Here is a 16,191-nt window from a genome sequence, read left to right as displayed (position 1 = left end):
TACCATCTCTAAAGTACCTATTAATTAATCAACTTCAGTGTTGCGGTAATTCGAAATTGGACAAACAGTTTTAAAAGGTGTAGTATCGGAAAATAGACACGGTGAAGTAAAGTTAATGTTTATATTAGCTGAAATAATTTTTTTGCTACAGTTTTGTGTCATAAGTATTTCAAAATTATTTAAAAAGTGTAGTTTTTTTTATTTATTTAAACTACAGCTAATTATTATTCCTAAATATTACGATTTTCCATTAAAGAAGGATAACAGTGCTGTTGGAACAATAAACCTTGATTGTGACGATGATCGACCGAGCGTGTATAGAAATAACACGTTTGCTCACAGGCGCGTGGCGGCCCTGACTGATTTGCAACTTGAAGTTGTCGCGCGCTGTAGGTAATTATCTCGGCCGGCATAGGCGAGTGACGGAGGCCTGGTATTACGTAGAACACGTTACATGAAAATCATCATCATCATCATATCAGCCATAGGACGTCCACCATACTGCTGAACACAGGCCTCTCTTAATGATTTCCATAACGGCCGGTTGGTAGCGGCCTGCATTACATGAAAAATAGGATTTATCTGTATTTTGACATTTGTAAGAACGTAACAATGTACTGTAATGATCTAACAAGTTCTCTAGTCTATACTCACCTTTATAGTAAAGACACAAACATAAACTAATGAATCATCATCATCATTTCAGCCACAGGACGTCCACTGCTGAACATAGCCTTCCCCAATGATTTCCATATTTCTCGGTTGGTAGCGGTCTCCAGCTAATTATAATGAATACTTGTTAATAATCAAGCAACTGCCTGACAAGTGACAAGTAAAAAAATTTATCCACCCATGACGTCACAAGAGCAAGCCTACTGTTGTATCTGTGTTACAACTGCGGTGTTCGGTAACTAATGACGTAATTGTTATTGAGCAGGTCTTCGATTATAGAGGTGTGATGTAAGAACAGCTGAACACTGTTCGGGATAACTGCAGACGTTTCTGTTGTTGTTTACATAGGTATTTATATAGTGGGGTAAACAAACAGAGACAAAAGGAATATTTGTTACAAAATATGCTTAAAATAGTTGACATATTATATTGAATTTGTACTGTAAAACATCGTATGAAGATCGTTTCATCCACGAAGACGCGCCCCACCAATTTTTGGTCGAGGGAAGCGCGGGATGCGGGGAGTTTGATCCGAGCAATCCGAGCGTCATTATTGTAGTGTGCGTGTGCACTCATGGATGACTTAGCGTGTACCGATAACATTCAAACATTAGCGGAAGAATGGTGGGGCGCGTCTTCGTGGATGAAACGATCTATAACCAAATTTTATGTTCGTTTGTTTCAGCCAAATGTCGTCTACGGTTGGACAAAGGCATCCCACAAGGATTTTCATAACAACTGGTCTTTCGCTGCCCGCATCCAGGTACTCTCGCGACCTTCACCAGATCGTCGGTCCACCTAGCTAGTGAGAGGCCTAGGCTTACACTATGTCTCCAGGCCCGTTGATTTAATCATGTTTTAATGTGTACAGGTCTTTTCCGTTGAAGTTAACTGAAATGAAGTCAACAATATTTATTCAATTATAAGAAGGAAGCATGACGAGGAAATGAAAAATCACCTGTCAGCGTCTATAAAATATATAAAGGGAGTTAAAAATAGAAAAGGTGTTGTGGATATTAATGGACATATCATTTGTGTGACATGTTTGTTTCCGTATAAATATAGATACCTATCAATCAATAGAAAAGGTCTATGTTCATTAGTTTGAAGGAAGACATAGAATACTATTTATTATAAAATAATGGACTAGAAGAATTAAAAAGCTATGAATAAGCTCTTTGAAAAAGCAACTTTATTAAAAAATACTTATGTGATTGTAATTAATTTACCGATAAAATGGCACACTAATTGTTACTTTTAGATTATTCTGTACTTTTATTGACGACGCATTTGTCTTTTTTGCACCAACTAAATTATAAGTAGGGTTCAACTCTTGCTCGCAAAAGGCTAGTGAATGATCAATATTTAACTAAGAAACTTTAGTTTCAAACACAGTCAAAGTGAAATACGCATTACGTCAAATGCTTTCAACTAAGCGTTGAATTTTAATTACAACTAAGTAACAATACAAAAGGTGAATAAAGTGAGAAAATTGATGCTACGATATCTCGTAGTAAAACTACAGACGTAGCCAGTGCGAACGTAGTCGCGTAGACTGGCGTAGACATTCCGTAGTACTTCGTAGATGCAGTCGGTTCTGTTTTCTATTAGCAATGTTAAAATGAAGTTTATTATTTGTTGAGATTGTTATCATTTAGAATAGGTAATTTTTTCATTCCATTTTACTGGTCCCTAATTAGGCACAAATGAATGAAAGGGGCCTTATTATGCCATGAATTTGGCTGCCCAATATTTAACCTAGGGCGACACACGTATAGCCTTTAATAAACTTCAAAGGCCTGAAAGGAATGCCTGAGGGGCAGCTGAAGTTAGGACTACCTTTCTGGACAATAGGCCCAACTATTTCTCGAAAAGAAACGGCCTATAATGTCGGGCCATGGCGTCGGCGGTCAGTCTAACAAGTTGATAAAACAGACCGTGTGTTCAAATAGCTACATTAAGAGTAGGCGCACACCGTTGATTTTTAGTTGGCCGATAGTTGTGCCCGATTTTAAATTGTATGAAGAATCGGCCAAATCGAATCGGCGTAGTGTGCGCACTCCCATTATTCCCATACATGCCCATTGCCCATACTGATCAACTGCCCGACTAAACTATCGGCCGACGAAAATTCAACGGTGTGCGCCTACTCTAATTTTGCAGGAGCGTACATAGGGCATTAGTAATTCGAGGACATCTCTACGAGTTTGAATGTGAGATACCTACCTCTTCGTGACCCAATGAGATTATGAAAGTGTTGGCGGTTGAATTGATATCTGATGGGAGAGCAATCAATTCTGAGGAAGTAGACCGTTAAGTACCAGTTTCCACTGTTGCTGCGGGCTGGTGGTCTTGTTTTGTTGAGACTACAAAGAGCGCACACCTATCACGGCTTAGGGTGATTATGAGACAAGTAAAATCGTTACCATCAGTTTATCTTTCCCCGGGATAAACAAGACCTTCACTGGTTGGGGTTTTATTGGCGGTCAAGTTGTAGATCCTGGTCCTATTGGGAGAGGCCTATGTTCAACAGAGGACGTCCTGTGTCTGGAACGATGATAATGATGGTGATAAAGGTAGTTAGTAATATTTTTTTACTCCTTTTTATAAATATAACCAACGCTCCCTAATCAATGTATTTAGTGGCCCCACGAAACTGTCTTTGTACTACCATAGCATCCGGTGCTGAGCAAAGGCTCTGACTTAATCACTAGGATCTACCGTGTTTTTATTCCTCATTCCTGAAGCTTTGTGATAAAGTTTATTTGCGTTTAACTTGATGTACCTGTAAATGCCAGAGCACTTTACGTGCGATGTATGTTGCTGTATGTATAATGTCGTTAATGTTATAGAGACTGTTACATAAACGTTTAACATTTATGAACATCAGGCCCCCGAACCCTTCCGGGGAGTGCCGGGGAGGGTAGGTCAAATCCTCAATTTACCTCTAGCAAATTAGAGGGTCATGCTCTTACAGTAGAGGCTACATGACAATGATGACGATGATGACATGAGAATTGCCTGATAGAAGAGGCCTGATTTTTTTTAAATTATCATATGACACTCAAGTTTAAAGTTGAGTTGCACCACCTAACTGTGACCGTAACTATAACGAATAACCGGTATTTTTTGTATGGAGTTTGACAGATTTTTGACGTTTGTCAAAGTTAAAGTAAGATGGTGCAACCCAGCCTAAAACTACACCCGTGTACAGTTTATTGAAAGTGGAGAACTTGAGTAGTAGTAGTAGTAGAGAGTAGCCCAAAACACTTGAATAGCGGGAGGCTCAACGTTTTAAACCGACATGTTATCTCGCCATCGAGTTGCGCAGTTTAAGCTTTTTCGTTTATATTCGCTTTTTATTCACCATACTGACAGAGTATGATGTGCATTTTCGGTGAACGGGCGATTATTATCGTTTAACTTAAATTGATGTCTTTTGTGACATCTCTAGAAATAAAACTAAAGCCAAAGTTATTGAAGTCAATAAAAAAATAAAATCAGAATTACATTTTAGTATAATTCAACTGAAATGAGATTTAATAACGTTTTGAGCTTTGACAAAAGCTATGAAAACAGTTTTGACAAAAGTAGCGCAATATTTATCAATATAATATTCCTCCAAATCTACCAACCAATTAAAGTTAAAAGGAAACCCATTAAGTTAAAAAGAAACCTAATGAAAGATTCGCTTAGTTTTATCATTTCATAACTCCTTTCGTGGAATATAATTGTACAAAACACATTGATTACGTAAGTTTCTCTCGCTCTATCAGGAAAAATAGTACTCCTTAACGTTAACGGGAACTTCAAGACTCATCTGAAAGTCCGTCTGTTGGAGTATCTCAAAGGAGGACTGAATTTAGATTAGCATAAAGCGATCCATCCCTCGTCTGGGTCTATGTTGATTTCCAAACGGGATCTCGTTGCATGATTTAAGTATTAACTATGCTATTACAAACAGTTTTGGTTATATTAGGGGCATAATAGAGTTACTAATTGCCTGCTGAGAGTTTTTGGTTAAGTACATACTTTTTGTCGGCCGATTCCTCATAAAAATTAGTCTATAGTGTGCAGGGCGTAAGAATCACAATCAAAAACCTTTAACTATGTATTTAACATAAGTGTCGATAAAAGGCTTTCATAGAGAAAAAAATGATGCGCGTTGTTTTAGTATTATTATTTCAGACATTTATAAATTAAATAAATAAAGGACATTGTCAGAAACCGCCTAAAAAACCGCCCAAAAACATTAACCCATCATAATTATTTTCTATTTTTTTTAATACATTAAGCACCCTTTCATTCTAATGGACACTTAAGCATTGAAAAATTAAATAAATAAGTCTTTTAACGTTTATTCTATAATACTATTACAACTTCCGGACGTTTTGGTGCGTGGCATGGTCTAAAACCTATCAAGTTCCATAATTTTTGCCGATAAAATCTGTACGAGGCATTACCGTACTTTATTGCTGGGAGTCCATGTATAGTGATGTTCCTGCGGCCATCATAGACAATAAAATATCGATTTTGAAAATAAAATAAATCGATTAAACTGCTTTGAAGACTAGATTTGCGTTAAAAGCTAAAAAGATATTGACAGTTTGACACTATTACAAGAAGATATCTAAAGTGTCCAACTGGTCGAAGGTCGTAAATAAAATAAAAATAATTAGGACCATAAACTGATATTCATGGTATCATAACTGTAAAAGTGTCAGAATCCGATGTTGAATCCAATGCCAGTTGAAGTGTGAGAAACATATATATTTTTTTTTTATGTGACAGGAGGCAAATGAGCAGACGGATCACCTGATATCAACCTAGTATAGTTGCCAGTCTCTCATAATCTATGCCAATGAGGGTTTTCGCGATTGAAAAATCCGCCAGATGGCAATACGTAGACGTGAGGTCCAAATGCTGCATGATTGGTTATTTTTGACATGACATTGACAGATATCCACCAATCATGCAGCATTTGGACCTCGCGTCTACGTATTGCCATCTCGCGGATTTTTCAATCGCGAAAACCCTCATTCATAGCACATGTATAATAATAGACCAAATGAACTTTTATAGATTGTGAAAGAGAAGATAAAGATTTTATTATTTTATTAAAATCTTGCCACGAGGTAGTTTTTCAGTAGAAACCAGGATTGGATAATCCCTACAGGCAAGTATCAGAACATTTTATAAATATTTTTAATCGATTATATCCATGTGAATCGTTTTAATAAATTGTCATTTTACTTTTTCAATTAAAACTTTTTCAATCCCTAGTCTTGTCAAACTGTCATAATGTCAACAAATTATAAATGTCACGTCAGTTGACTCAATTTCAGTCTTCTGTGCGTTTATTGTATTTTTATTTCAATGAAATAGTGCTAAAGGGTTAGTACTAAAACTGAAAGCCTTTTTTCAGAAAGAAAACCAATGTGGTGCCCTTATTATTCATGCTGTTTGAAAGTTACAAGTCAGTGATACAGAGTTGCCGACATTATAACTCCGTAGTGATACCATACCAAAGAAGAAGTTTTCCTAAACACTTGTGTTGTTTTTATATGTGATCGAATAAAAAGGATTAATTCTACTGCTCAAATGGAATAACTTATCCCAAGAGACCGAATATAAAAAAACCTCTCCATAGAAATTATCACCATCACGAGGATGTGAATTTTTTTGAGAATTTGATATTGGTCCTGTAAGAAAAGTAGTTGTATTTCAGTAGTAGAATCAACCCTTCTTGTTTCATCAGCAAGAGTAACTATAAAAACGCCCTGTAGGTAGGTATTATTAAGCTGAAGAGTTTGTTTAGTGTCAAAGACTGTCACACAGTGTAACTTAAATTGGCATATTATGATAATGAACATAAAAACTTAAATAAATATTTATGTTAATATTTTTTCTATTTATTTATTTTCCCAAAGCTTCACAGTGACAGCTGAAACAGCAATACTGTTAACAAAACAGTAAAACTAAACTTGGAACAAACTGTTACAAATATGAGGGGTTTAATATTTTACAAATTAAAATAAAACCGCATGTTGCTTTACTTTCTCGTATAGGTAATAAATGTAATTAATGGCTAGATTATTAATGTTACTTTGTTACCCTCAATAGTGAGGAAATCTTATAAAATGGTAACCCTGATTTTTATTGTCATTCAAGTGCTCTTTCTTCGCATAGGCTTCTGTGATTTGGCCAAGGGCCACACACATTGCGATAACATTATGCGACATTGATTTGACAGCAGCGGAGTGAAGTCTTGCGACTATGCAAAATGATACCCTGTAATCGTAGCGCATACAGACATAGACGGGGCGGGGCACATAGCTCGTAGAGCTGATGGCCGCTGGGGCAGGAAAGTTCTTGAGTGGCGACCACGAGCCGAAAGACGTAGCGTGGGCAGGCCTCCCACTAGGTGGACCGACGATCTGGTGAAGGTCGTGGGAGGTGCCTGTATGCGAGCGGTGCAGGATCGGTCTTCGTGGAAATCCTTGGGGGAGGCCTTTGTCCAGCAGTGGACGTCTTTTCGGCTGAAACGAACGAACGAACGATACGTATTACCACTATTTACCAGACATTACTATTTATTGCATACTCGCCGGATTACACGTATGAGCACGCGCGTAACAGCTTCGGCCTTGCATTATTATAAGATCTTGTTCCGCCCTTTTACGAACTTCCTCCGTGAGGATATCCCCGCCGAATTCTATGATGAACCTATCAAAAGTCATATTCTGCAATGTCAACCCACCACAAGGTGGACCGACGACCTGATAAAGGTAGCGGGAAGGCGCTGGATGCAGGCCGCTACCAACCGTGCGATGTGGAAGTCATTGGGGGAGGCCTATGTTCAGTAGTGGACGTCCTGTGGCTGAAATGATGATGATGATGAAGAAATGAATGAAAATGACAAATCTTCGAACGTGTATAATACCGTGCCAAAGTAATCATATAATTTTGGCACCTTAATAACTATTGCCGTTTTTGTTGTAAAGATCATGCAGCGCTACTTGCGGATATTATTGGAAAGAAAACTATGTGGGCTCTAGATCTGAAGCCGCTTTAACGAACACGAAGTGCTCATACAATGCGGCGTATTTTCTTCCAGTCTTTAGTCAGGACTTTAGTCGAATTAAAACCCCGGTTGAACGTGATATAGCCGCACTAGAATACGATGCTTTTTTGCATAATCGCAAGACTTCGTTCCGGTGTCGACCGAATGTTATCATGATGTATGTGGCCCAGGGGTTACCGTAGCCGCTAAGGTTTGAAACTTCTTGCTTAAAATATTGTAGTCTTTGGCATATACTACGATGGTAGTCATGGAGATAGGAGTTTGTTATCTCGTGTCAGATGTAAATGGTGAAAAGAAAACTCATGATTCGTGGTATTTTTATGTAATATGTAGGTATTTTATAAAAGTGGAACCCCGAGTGATCTCCAAAACCCATTCTATTATTATATACGATTCGGCTTCGATATCTATAATACAATAGGAGTTTATTTCATGTGTCAGATGACAAGGGTGGAAACAACCTACGATTCATGTTGTTTATTTACGTGCAATATGTGGGCATATTGTAAAAGTGGAATGCCGAGTTGTATTTCTAAAACTTGTTCTATTATTTTATACTATTTGGCTGCGACTCGGCGTGACGACAATACAAAACATTTTTCGCGAATCGGTGTTCATACATTCACACAATACATTAGACGCCATGTTGTCATAAACGACATATTATAAAATCGCTGTGATTTAATATTCTTAATCATTAATTTTATGGCAAGTGTCCATCAGGAATCATTGTTCTTACACACAGAATCGTATTATTTCGCTTTCGGGTAGTAATATGTCAAAATTGTTGGTTCTTTAGGCGAACAATGTATGGAGAACGAACATTGTCCTTTATAAATTATTTCATTGAATAGGAGGCGTATGATTTACAATTTACCACACAATAGAACACACATTTCAGACATTTGAATATTGATATGGTTTAAAATGACTAACAGATTAACAATTATTTTTACTTTATGAGTTTCACGACCGCGAAATATTTGAAACTCAATCCAAAGCAAATCAAAATGGCGGTTTTACATTGTCTATACTCTAGACTGTAAGTCTGTAACTGCAGCCTTTTCCAAAGTCACAGGTCAAGAAAACCTGAATAAACCAGGCTTCAGGCAGCCGTCTGCCAGTCTATAGGTCCCCTGGGCCCTAATCTGTGTTGCGCCGATCTTATAAGTGCATAGCACGCAGTTAGGGTTGCCACTAATGCTTGAACATTTCCTGGTTCCTGTTTTTGTGGAATTCAATTTGACAAAACACTACGTACGAGTATACAGTGGTGGCGTAACATAGCTTGGCCCCCGGGGCGATCCCCCCCCCCCCCATATATAGCTGGGGGCTAAGTACTAATGCTGAGTACTAATCTGCGCGACTGTTGTCACCCCCTGATGCTTGGCACTCGAGGCGGACCGCCGCCCGAAGTGTTTATCAAATTAAATCTTGTTGTGTGTCATTTTCTTACCATATTAACTTGGCTTATGCTGTACCTATGAGATTACAAGATTCAGACTGAATCCGAAAAAAGACCGAGATGTACCTAAGTGAAATCTGTAATTTGGACTGTCACTTTTATTATTCTCAGTTACGAACAATTTAATTTCATCGCTTGTCTATTCGGCTGGTAGAAAATTATTCAAGAGTTAAACTTATTACAAAATTGAACACTTTTTGAACCATTAATTCCTAAATTTCAGACAATTAAGGAAACCAAATTAGTGCATATTAATAAAATATCTAGTACATGAACGTTACGTTTTATCTTATTCCTGAGTATTGTATCGACTTTCATTTATTGAACAATCTAACCCTTTCCCAAACTGTCAACCCTAATTGCATCGATCGCACACACACGCGGACACGCAGACAGAGACAAATAGAACAAAATGCATCCCTCACGAGACAACAAAGAGTCTGCGAACGAACACAACTGTTCGAATCATAGCCCTTATTCGCTAGGAAATAAGGTCGTTGTTACACAAGCAGGAAGAGATGTGTTAAGTAAAGTTTAGACTTAATTGCGTTTACGGATTTCACGGTAAAGATGTCGGGGTTTTGTTATGTTTTTAATTTAGCTGGGTGTTTAATCATAAAATAAGGATGAGGCAAATATTCTGCAGTTAGGGACGAACGATTAATCCCGTCACGCGTCTATTATAATAGTGGGTGATTCTGGGTACATTCCTTTGTTTCTCTTTGTTAGGTCTTTGTTTGCTGTAATTTTGAATGTACTACAAGTTTACATAGGATTTAACTAGTTCGCAGTTACTTCCTTGATCTTAGGTCTTGTTTATAATTTTATGCCACCCACAAGGACAAGGTGGACCGACGACCTCATAAAGGTAGCAGGAAGGCGCTGGATGCAATGATTTCCATAACGTACGATTGGTCGCTACCAATGATCAGCTGTGGACGTTCTATGGTGATATCGAGCATAAAATAATAATAAAATTAAAAAATATATATTGAATCATTGACAGTTTTTTGCAGGTTTACCTACCTACTCGCATCACACCTGGAGCATTCGCCTACATTGTATTTTAGATTACAATGTAAAATTTCAAATTCAATTGTTAGGTACGAGCCGTACGAGTACAAGCTGTATCAAAATAGTACACATTGTGTAATCAAGTTTCTCTCTGTAATGCTCGGTTCTCTTCCTTCACAATGTAATGCTCGACTCTGTAACATTACAGGTTGCGCACTGTAATACTCTCTCTCATGTTACATTACAGGCAAATGCTTCAGGTGAGGGGAGCACCTTTAAGTCTAAGGCTGAGTTGCACCACCAAACTTTGACTGTAACTATAACGATAACCGGTGTTTTTTGTATGGAGTTTGACACATTTTTGACGTTTGTCAAAGTAAGATGGTGGAACCCAGTGGAACACGAGAAGGAAGACAAAAACATTGTTTTAAATTAAACATCCCTCATTAATTTCAGTTCACCGAAGTAGATAATGAAATAAAAAAGTGTCAGCGAAACTTCCTTCTGGAATGAAAGATCAACTTTCCTCCACAATTGTAAAAATCTTCAAACACAAAGTACGACGGTGTATCCAGAGTTTGTAATTAAAAATCTCAGAAGCCAATTAAACTTGCCCCCGGGCTATTCCGTAATGAATCGTGGAAAATCAAACTTCGACATTGTAGGTGTACTTTGTCTCGGACTGATGGGCATCGACCGGTTTAAAGTACCTTTAAATACAGAGCACATCAAGCGTTACATATTTTATTGTAAAATGGCACCTATTAATTATTATAAGTTGCCACGTTTTTAGTTTGATGTTCCGTCGAATAGGTACTTACTTAATACTAATGCTCAGTCTAATAGATATCTACCGGTTAAATATGTAGGTATAGTCCGCAGAAATCGGACTAAAAAATGCAAAATCTATTTACTTTAGATGCCTCATAGAATTTCCTTTTCAGTTGCTTCTTTCAGATCATTTCAGGTTACTTTAGGCCAAACTTAGAGAAATTCATATTTTACTCAGACAAAATAATTTTCTTTTTTAAAATGTTCTTAACTTAGGAAAAGAGGATATAACTGTAAATACCTACGATCGGAAAATTATTTGTAGGGAACAATCTCTTGGGGCTTGTGGTAACAACGAGTCACAAAAATAGGCTTACAAGTATGAAAATAAAAAGAAAAGTATTGAGCTCTCAGATACATCTATCATCTTTCATTAATACTTGGATGTAGTTAGTCAATTTGGCAGGACATGGTTGTGAAATGTCATTTGCATCCCGACAATGTCGGCTACATAGCCGTTGCCGGTCGAAGGCCGCTTGCGATGTCGGCACGACGCCCCGGGGCGACATGCATGGCCTTTTGTTTATTTGCGTGTGGACTAATGAAGCGCATCTCCAATATACGCATGATCGTATTGATTGCAAGCATCTCTATCCCCCGATGGTTTCTAGACAGACCGATTGGTAGCAGCGTGCATCCAGCGCCTTCCTTTAAGAGGTCATATGTCTACCTTTTGGGTGGACGTCTCACGCTACGCTTTCCGGTACACATACGTGGTCAGCTCTGCTCTGCGTACTATGTGGCCTGCCCAAGCCCATTGCTACTTCAACTTGCTAATCCTCGACATTAGTTTGTTTACGGAACTCTTCATTCCTGATTCGATCTCGTCAAGAAACACCGAGCAAAGCCGTCTATACATATAGCACGCTGGGCAACTTTGAGCTATATGTATAAGGCCTATAGTGAGAGGCCACGTTTCAGAACCGTATGTGATCACTGGTACCTAACACACACTGATTGTAGACTTTCTTATTTAGGTACTGAGGTATTTTGGACGACGGTTATTTCGGATAAAATTGATACAGGGTCATGAAATCACAAATCAATTGCAAATTGCAGCTGTAGAGCTGTCTTTTGTCGCGAACTTTTAGGCAGCTGAACGATTACTTCATAGCAACGTTTAAGTTTTTTAAGCAACAAAATGATCTTGCGCTTGTAATTTCGGTGTGAAAGCGGGTCTGAAACCCTGAGTAGCCTGAAGGCTCTACGTGAATCAATGGAAACGTGCAGCTATAGTTACACAATTTTACACATCGATCTAGCTTGGAGCTTAATTAACCTGCGCCTAAATACATAACGCTTAATTGGCGTCGTGTTCGCGTATGATTATTAATTAAATTATACAGTTTTGTACACGAGCATTGTCCAAACAAATTGAGTGACGACGCAAAATAATTTGGAAATGGACAGATTTTCGGATGCGGAAAATATAAACATTTTATCGACTGGTTTTGGTCGTTTGCCCGTGAAAATATTGGTCAAAACACGAAAATTGAGGGCAGCTGGTGAAATGTTTTGCAATAGAATTTTTGTTGTATTTCAACTTTAATGGTTTCCTTACTACATTGTTTTGTATTGTTCGGATTCCAATATTTTTGGAAATATCAATGCTCTGTATTCACTCTGATAATTTCCAAGAGCGCAATTAACTCCTTTTGCCTGATCCATAAAAATACTAGGTACCACAAAAACATTAAAATAGTGATGTACACGCTCCTGAATATCGATAAGAAAATCATGCTTAGAAGGGCACATATCGATAAGGTTAAACTACGTTAGGCGCTTATTGCGGCACATAAAGTGAAACGTTGGGTTGTCACCATAGATGGAGCCACTAAACCTATCAACCCAATATTATTATGATGTGACCGTAAAGGACATTGTCAGAAACCGCCTAAAAACCGCCCAAAAACATTAACCCATCATAATTATTTTCTATTTTTTTTAATACATTAAGCACCCTTTCATTCTAATGGACACTTAAGCATTGAAAAATGAAATAAATAAGTCTTTTAACGTTTATTCTATAATACTATTACAACTTCCGGACGTTTTGGTGCGTGGCATGGTCTAAAACCTATCAAGTTCCATAATTTTTGCCGATAAAATCTGTACGAGGCATTACCGTACTTTATTGCTGGGAGTCCATGTATAGTGATGTTCCTGCGGCCATCATAGACAATAAAATATCGATTTTGAAAATAAAATAAATCGATTAAACTGCTTTGAAGACTAGATTTGCGTTAAAAGCTAAAAAGATATTGACACTATTACAAGAAGCTATCTAAAGTGTCCAACTGGTCGAAGGTCGTAAATAAAATGAAAATAATTAGGACCATAAACTGATATTCATGGTATCATAACTGTAAAAGTGTCAGAATCCGATGTTGAATCCAATGCCAGTTGAAGTGAGAGAAACATAATTATATCAACCTAGTATAGTTGCCAGTCTCTCATAATCTATGCCAATGAGGGTTTTCGCGATTGAAAAATCCGCCAGATGGCAATACGTAGACGCGAGGTCCAAAATGCTGCATGATTGGTGGATTTTGACATATCTGTGACATACATGTGCCATGAATGAGGGTTTTCGCGATTGAAAAATCCGCGAGATGGCAATACGTATACGCGAGGTCCAAATGCTGCATGATTGGTGGATTTTGACATATCTGTCAATGTCATGTCAAAAATAACCAATCATGCAGCATTTGGACCTCACGTCTACGTATTGCCATCTCGCGGATTTTTCAATAGCGAAAACCCTCATTCATAGCGCATGTATAATAATAGACCAAATGAACTTTTATAGATTGTGAAAGAGAAGATAAAGATTTTATTATTTTATTAAAATCTTGCCACGAGGTAGTTTTTCAGTAGAAACCAGGATTGGATAATCGCTACAGGCAAGTATCAGAACATTTTATAAATATTTTTAATCGATTATATCCTTGTGAATCGTTTTAATAAATTGTCATTTTACTTTTTCAATTAAAACTTTTTCAATCCCTAGTCTTGTCAAACTGTCATAATGTCAACAAATTATAAATGTCACGTCAGTTGACTCAATTTCAGTCTTATGTGCGTTTATTGTATTTTTATTTCAATGAAATAGTGCTAAAGGGTTAGTACTAAAAGTGAAAGCCTTTTTTCAGAAAGAAAACCAATGTGGTGCCCTTATTATTCATACTGTTTGAAAGTTACAAGTCAGTGATACAGAGTTGCCGCCATTATAACTCCGTAGTGATACCATACCAAAGAAGAAGTTTTCCTAAACACTTGTGTTATTTTTATATGTGATCAAATAAAAAGGATTAATTCTACTGCTCAAATGGAATAACTTATCCCAAGAGACCGAATATAAAAAAAAACCTCTCCATAGAAATTATCACCATCACGAGAATGTGAATTTTTTTGAGAATTTGATATTGGTCCTGTAAGAAAAGTAGTTGTATTTCAGTAGTAGAATCAACCCTTCTTGTTTCATCAGCAAGAGTAACTATAAAAACGCCCTGTAGGTAGGTATTATTAAGCTGAAGAGTTTGTTTAGTGTCAAAGACTGTCACACAGTGTAACTTAAATTGGCATATTATGATAATGAACATAAAAACTTAAATAAATATTTATGTTAATATTTTTTCTATTTATTTATTTTCCCAAAGCTTCACAGTGACAGCTGAAACAGCAATACTGTTGTAAAACTAAACTTTGAACAAACTGTTACAAATATTTTACAAATTAAAATAAAACCGCATGTTGCTTTACTTTCTCGTATAGGTAATAAATGTAATTAATGGCTAGATTATTAATGTTACTTTGTTACCCTCAATAGTGAGGAGATCTTATAAAATGGTAACCCTGATTTTCATTGTCATTCAAGTGCTCTTTCTTCGCATAGGCTTCTGTGATTTGGCCAAGGGCCACACACATTGCGATAACATTATGCGACATTGATTTGACAGCAGCGGAGTGAAGTCTTGCGACTATGCAAAATGATACCCTGTAATCGTAGCGCATATAGACATAGACGGGGCGGGGCACATAGCTCGTAGAGCTGATGGCCGCTGGGGCAGGAAAGTTCTTGAGTGGCGACCACGAGCCGAAAGACGTAGCGTGGGCAGGCCTCCCACTAGGTGGACCGACGATCTGGTGAAGGTCGCGGGAGGTGCCTGTATGCGAGCGGTGCAGGATCGGTCTTCGTGGAAATCCTTGGGGGAGGCCTTTGTCCAGCAGTGGACGTCTTTTCGGCTGAAACGAACGAATGAACGATACGTATTACCACTATTTACCAGACATTACTATTTATTGCATACTCGCCGGATTACACGTAGGAGCACGCGCGTTACAGCTTCGGCCTTGCATTATTATAAGATCTTGTTCCGCCCTTTTTCGAACTTCCTCCGTGAGGATATCCCCGCCGAATTCTATGATGAACCTATCAAAAGTCATATTCTGCAATGTCAACCCACCACAAGGTGGACCGACGACCTGATAAAGGTAGTGGGAAGGCGCTGGATGCAGGCCGCTACCAACCGTGCGATGTGGAAGTCATTGGGGGAGGCCTATGTTCAGTAGTGGACGTCCTGTGGCTGAAATGATGATGATGATGATGAAATGAATGAAAATGACAAATCTTCGAACGTGTATAATACCGTGCCAAAGTAATCATATAATTTTGGCACCTTAATAACTATTGCCGTTTTTGTTGTAAAGATCATGCAGCGCTACTTGCGGATATTATTGGAAAGAAAACTATGTGGGCTCTAGATCTGAAGCCGCTTTAACGAACACGAAGTGCTCATACAATGCGGCGTATTTTCTTCCAGTCTTTAGTCAGGAATTTAGTCGAATTAAAACCCCGGTTGAACGTGATATAGCCGCACTAGAATACGATGCTTTTTTGCATAATCGCAAGACTTCGTTCCGGTGTCGACCGAATGTTATCATGATGTATGTGGCCCAGGGGTTACTGTAGCCGCTAAGGTTTGAAACTTCTTGCTTAAAATATTGTAGTCTTTGGCATAGACTACGACGGTAGTCATGGAGATAGGAGTTTGTTATCTCGTGTCAGATGTAAATGGTGAAAAGAAAACTCATGATTCGTGTTATTTTTATGCAATATGTAGGT

This window comes from Ostrinia nubilalis, chromosome 19 (assembly GCF_963855985.1).
Source record: "Ostrinia nubilalis chromosome 19, ilOstNubi1.1, whole genome shotgun sequence".
Taxonomy (NCBI): domain Eukaryota; kingdom Metazoa; phylum Arthropoda; class Insecta; order Lepidoptera; family Crambidae; genus Ostrinia; species Ostrinia nubilalis.
This window is presented reverse-complemented; position numbering follows the sequence as displayed.